This window comes from Hyperoodon ampullatus, assembly GCF_949752795.1.
Source record: "Hyperoodon ampullatus genome assembly, chromosome: 5".
NCBI lineage: Eukaryota > Metazoa > Chordata > Mammalia > Artiodactyla > Ziphiidae > Hyperoodon > Hyperoodon ampullatus.
The window spans coordinates 123,204,384-123,210,858 of NC_136918.1; positions in this window are offsets into that span (position 1 = coordinate 123,204,384).

Sequence of the window (6,475 nt, forward strand, 5' to 3'; positions counted from 1 at the left end):
CCATTGCAACAAAAAGAATAAAATATCTAGGAATAAACCTACCTAAGGAGACAAAAACCTGTATGCAGAAAATTATGACACTGATGAAAGAAATTAAAGATGATACAAATAGATGGAGAGATATACCATGCTCCTGGATTGGAAGAATCAATATTGTGAAAATGACTCTACTACCCAAAGCAATCTACAGATTCAATGCAATCCCTATCAAACTACCACTGGCATTTTTCACAGAACTAGAACAAAAAATTTCAAAATTTGTTTGGAAAAACAAAAGAACCCGAATAGCCAAAGCAATCTTGAGAACGAAAAACGGAGCTGGAGGAATCAGGCTCCCTGACTTCAGACTATACTACAAAGCTACAGTAATTAAGACAGTGTGGTACTGGCATAAAAACAGAAAGATAGATCAGTGGATCAGGATAGAAAGCCCAGAGATAAACCCACGCACATATGGCCAACTTATCTTTGATAAAGGAGGCAGGAATGTACAGTGGAGAAAGGACAGCCTCTTCAATAAGTGTTGCTGGGAAAACTGGACAGGGACATGTAAAAGGATGAGATTAGATCATTCCCTAACACCATACACAAAAATAAGCTCAAAATGGATTAAAGACCTAAATGTAAGGCCAGAAACTATCAAACTTTTAGAGGAAAACATAGGTAGAACACTCTATGACATAAATCACAGCAAGATCCTTTTGGACCCACCTCCTAGAGAAATGGAACTAAAAACAAAGATAAACAAATGGGACCTAATGAAACTTCAAAGCTTTTGCACAGCAAAGGAAACCATAAACAAGACCAAAAGACAACCCTCAGAATGGGAGAAAATATTTGCAAATGAAGCAACTGACAAAGGATTAATCTCCAAAATTTATAAACAGCTCATGCAGCTCAATAGCAAAAAACAAACAACCCAATCCAAAAATGGGCAGAAGACTTATATAGGCATTTCTCCAAAGAAGATATACAGACTGCCAACAAACACATGAAAGAATGCTCAACATCATTAATCATTAGAGAAATGCAAATCAAAACTACAATGAGATATCATCTCACACCAGTCAGAATGGCCAACATCAAGAAATCTAGAAACAATAAATGCTGGAGAGGGTGTGGAGAAAAGGGAACATTCTTGCACTCCTGTTGGGAATGTGAATTGGTACAGCCACTATGGAGAACAGTATGGAGGTTCCTTAAAAAACTAAAAATAGAACTACCATATGACCCAGCAATCCCTCTACTAGGCATATACCCTGAGAAAACCATAATTCAAAAAGAGACATGTACCAAAATGTTCATTGCAGCTCTATTCACAATAGCCCGGAGCTGGAAACAACCTAAGTGTCCATCATCGGATGAATGGATAAAGAAGATGTGGCACATATATACAATGGAATATTACTCAGCCATAAAAAGAAACGAAACTGAGCTATTTGTAATGAGGTGGATAGACCTAGAGTCTGTCATACAGAGTGAAGTAAGTCAGAAAGAGAAAGACAAATACCGTATGCTAACACATATATATGGAATTAAAAAAAAAAAATGTCATGAAGAACCTAGGGGTAAAACGGGAATAAATACACAGACCTACTTGAGAATGGACTTGAGGATATGGGGAGGGGGAAGAGTAAGCTGTGACAAAGCGAAAGAGAGGCATGGACATATATACACTACCAAACGTAAGGTAGATAGATAGTCGGAAACAGCCGCAGAGCACAGGGAGATCAGCTCGGTGCTTTGTGACCGCCTGGAGGGGTGGGATGGGGAGGGTGGGAGGGAGGGAGATGCATGAGGGAAGGGATGTGGGAACAGATGTATATGTATGACTGATTCACTTTGTTATAAAGCAGAAACTAATAAAAAAAAAAGCCTATATATCCTGGCATGTATAAGTTCTTCCATTGTCTGGAATTCTCTGTCCTGTGAGTGTACAAAGTAGACTGATGGCAGATCACTTGTCTGGAAACTTTATCTAAATTTTTTGATGGAATCCTTATCCAGTTAAAGATATTTTTTCTGAGTGGTTTGGTGGAGTGATCTCAGTTAATTTTAATAATGTTTTCCTAACAACATCCATGTTTCCTGTTACCACAAGACACATTGTTCCATACCTTTTATTTCTACATCTGGATGTAAAGTCCCTTGAAAAGGGTGCTATCAAAACGAATCCATTTTACTAAGAAAGGTATGCATGTTCCTTCAAAGTGCTATTCAGAAAAATAAGTCCCACCTGTTAACTGCTTATCACCAATGACACAAGCTAGTTATATTGCTATTTTGGGGCAGGAACAACAATTCTGTCTTTGAGCAGGTAAAGAAAATCTTACTAAAATATAATTTAATTACCAGCTTTGTCCTCTCTTTAGGTTTGTAATGATTGTTAGCTATATTCACAGAAGAAGCATCCTGCCTGGTTCTGGTGCCCACCATTACAACCAGGCTTAGATAACATCTGCTAATTTTGATCTGAATAAAATCATCTCATTTTATTCATTTTCTTTTTTAGCACTAACATAATACCTCTATTCATATACTTTATCATAGAGGTTACATACTAAATGGATAGAAGGTGATGCATTTTCATTTTTTCTCCATCATTGTCAGACCAAAACAAACCTGGATTTACTAAGGATAAATTGTATTTGGAAGGATTATTGCAAGGGTGAAAAGGACTATTGTAATAGGGGGTGGGAAGTATCATAATAGGGAGAACACTCTGATCATAAGGTTTATCGAGCATCTCAAGGGTTAGGCAAAAAGAGTTTTCTTTTATAGAGAGAAATGAACAAGGTTAAAAGGAAATGCCTGACAGGGAGTGAGATGAAAAGGTGGCCTGATCGGAGAGGAGATCAGAGAATGTTTTACTCTGAGGCCAGCCTATTCTCAGGAAGGGCTGTTAAAGAAAAGTTGCATGCTGCCCAAAGATAGGGACCTGTGGAAGGTGAGAAGCTTAACCAAAGTTTTTTGTTTTGTTTTGTGTTGTTTCTTTTTAACATGCATTTCGTTCTGATTGATCAGTAGGAACAAGCAGTTCGGCTTCTAATTTATGAAGCAAAGAATGAGAATTTGGAAGGTGTGGATCTGGTTTTGTTATAGGAAAACAAGGGGAACATCCATGATTCTTATCTAAGTCATGTTGGGAAGGGCGGGTGATCAGAGCAGACCTTTTCGTGGAACACAAAAGGGTGGGGTGGTTCTTAACCTTTGCTGTTTTTCAGAATCAGAGGGTTCAGGTAAAATTCAATATTGTCATCATAAAAATCATTTTAGATAGGCACCAGAGATGCTCAAACTATGTCTTGAAATTTCAAAGCACAATTCTATAAAATCACTTAGAGTCATCCTGTGAGGTTAGAAGTCATATATTTAGAGGTTCTTCTTTGAATAAAAGCCTGAATTTGGCTGTTACATTTATTGTTTGTTCTAAGTAGCATATTTATACATACAACAAAATAAGAATGGCGTCTGTTCGTATTTAAACACCTGAAAACTGTAATACTTCTATCTCTAAAGCTGGTAGTGTTTTTATGGATTACATATGATATGAGTTTTGTCAACACAGAACAACCTAGAATAAGCAGCCAAGGCTTCTATTTTCTCACTCAAAATGTAGCAAATGAGTAGATAATTACTCCAAAGTTACATATAGAATATAACTCTTAAAATAACTGTAGAATATAGAATATTATGTAAACTATAGAATATTATTCTATAACAAAATTTCCAAAGCTCTAAACTATATACTTTGAGTGTGGCCAGCCTTCCAATGCTGATTCTGCAGTTTGTTGCAGAGTCAATAGTTTTGTCATTAGTTTTGTCACCTTGGTAAGTTATTAAGTCCTTTGTGCCTTATTTTCTACATCTGTAAATTGATTACACCAATGCCCACTAAATTAAATGAGAATGGGGATGTAAAATTCATTCCTTGCATGTGGATTAAAGTCCCAGTAAAACAAAACAGCAAAAAAAAGGGGGGGAATTTTTGAATTAATAAATTCCTTTATGAATGAATTCTGGTAATATGAATAGTCAATACATGATACCTAAATAAGAACGGGCAGTTGATCAAGAAAAGATGCTACAATTCTTGAATCTACTCACCTACTCAACTCTGTTCCTTACTCTTATAATTTTTTCCCTAGAATAAAATCCACAGGCATTCCATCCTTATATTTTTTAAACTTTATGAAATATTTGTTCTATTAGAACTAAAAAGTATGACAGATACATGCAGTTTTAAAAGCAAATCATTTTCTTGTCATACCCCTAGAGTTTCTTCAACTAGCATAATAATAACTGGGCCATTATTCCTCTGAGAACTGAAAATGAATGTTCATAAATAATTGAGTTTCTAAAAGCCATAATAACAAGGACTTTAAATGTCACATTTACTTACCTTTATTTCCTGCCGTGTAATTTTAATATATTTTTATATGTACTATGCATTATCTCTTTCTGTAGCATTATCTGGAAAATGTTGAATTTTTCTGTAACTGAGACTGGAAGAAAAATCTAGAGGAATCTTTGAGACTAATAATTGTGTAAGAGGTTCTATGATTCAATGCTCGGGAATTTTTTGTCTTTATGAGCATCCTTGATAATATTATTACACTGTTTAATAAGAGTGTCAGGGAGCAATGGGACGAACATATAATCCTGTAAGAGCAATTAACAAGAAAGTTTTGATGGCTTACTTCTTCCTTGTATGTATGTTTCTGTCAGGGAGATTTCACTACTAGAGTATAGCACATCGTTTTTGTCAGCAATGATATGAGTCTGTTAAAAAGTAAATTGGGCAATGACAGCAAGAGAAAATGGGACTATTCAAGAGCTGTGCGCAATTATCTGAGGTCTCTAAGAACAAAGTGAAGCAGCTGCTGCTAAGGAAAGAATCAGCAGTAGTTGCCAAAACGCAGCGAAAAATCAACCAATCATGTGGGCAAACATTTCAACACAGTATCCACTGTGGAACCTCAGCTCACCCTGTATTTAACCCTGGACAAAAGCCATAAAGTCCAACAGACAAAAATATCTGTTAACATTGTATATGGCAAAGCAACAAACTTGTGATCTACAGCCCTTGATATCTGCTGTTTTGGCCATTGTGTCATTTTCTACCTGGTCTACCAATTAGGGGTGAGGGCATTTAAAAAAAAAAAAAGTAAAAGAAAATGCACGAGAATTAGTTTCCCCAACGTCATTTTTCTCTACCATGTGCCTAAAATGAACTAAAGAAACCTCAGCTGAAAGTGGAGTGGGAACAGGCCTGCAGGGGGAGCTCTCACACCCCGCCATGCATCGTCAGTTGCTCCAAATAGGAAGAGACTTAAGCCTGCATCTCTCACAGGAAGGTGCCTCTACTCTACTACCAAGCAGAAAGAAAGAAACTTCTTTCCACCCCATGACAGCCCAGTTAGAGACTAGCAGCCCAACCAATGAGAAGTCTCCATATTTTTGGACTCCCACCTTCCTCCAATGAACTCTGTTTATCACAGCCCCTCTCAACTCCCCGCTTTACCCTATAAAAGCAGGTTCCCCCTTCTTGTTCTCTGGATTTGCCTTTGGTCTGCCATAGCTTGCATCTCCCAAATTGCAATTCCTTTGACTATTCCTGCATAAACTCACTTTTACTGGTAAAATAATGTATTATATTATTAAAGTTGACACTTGTATAGACAACGGATACCTACACATCCATCACCACTTAAAGTGTCCATAGGAAGTTTGTTTATAATCTGCTTTGTGGATTGGAACAATGAAAGAATGAGATCCAAATCCTTAGAGGTTAAGCCTAAGTACATTTATCAGATCCATAGCATTAAATTGTGGTTGTAGTTCATAAAGTCAATGTCAAGTGTTTAAAACTTGCAAATACACAAACACACAAAGTGGAATTTTTTCCTCTTGAATGATGGCATTTCTATGTCCTCAACAATAATATTTCAACATTGTCATTTTTCAGATTAGTATACCAAGATTCGAGGAGGGTAAGTGAATTTCTAGAGTTGCAACAATTAAAAGTACCTACCTTCAAGCGTTGCAGTATGAATTAACTAAATAGGTATGACTTAGAAAGACTTTATAATGGTGTTTGGCACATAGAATGAGCTTAGAAGTGTTTGCTCTTATTATGACCCCTGTTTTCAAAAGACTGATTTTTTCACCTTGTATTGCAAAGCTTGAAACGCCAGCTATGTCTAAAGTATCAACTGCCCTTTTAGAAGAAATGGAAACACTCCAGGATTCACTTTCAGCCAGGTGCTCTGCACTTCCTGGAGTGATGCTGGCCACAAAAGCAACACTCCTAGAAGATAATGCAGCACCACATGATTGCAAAGTCAAGGAGGTCTAACCCCCAGAAACACTCAAAGGAACTTGATTTAGATTTGACCTGCGCTTGACAGCATTATTGGTATGAAGCAGGCAAAGGTCCAAACAATGCGCAGCCCAGACAATGGAGGGGAGATCC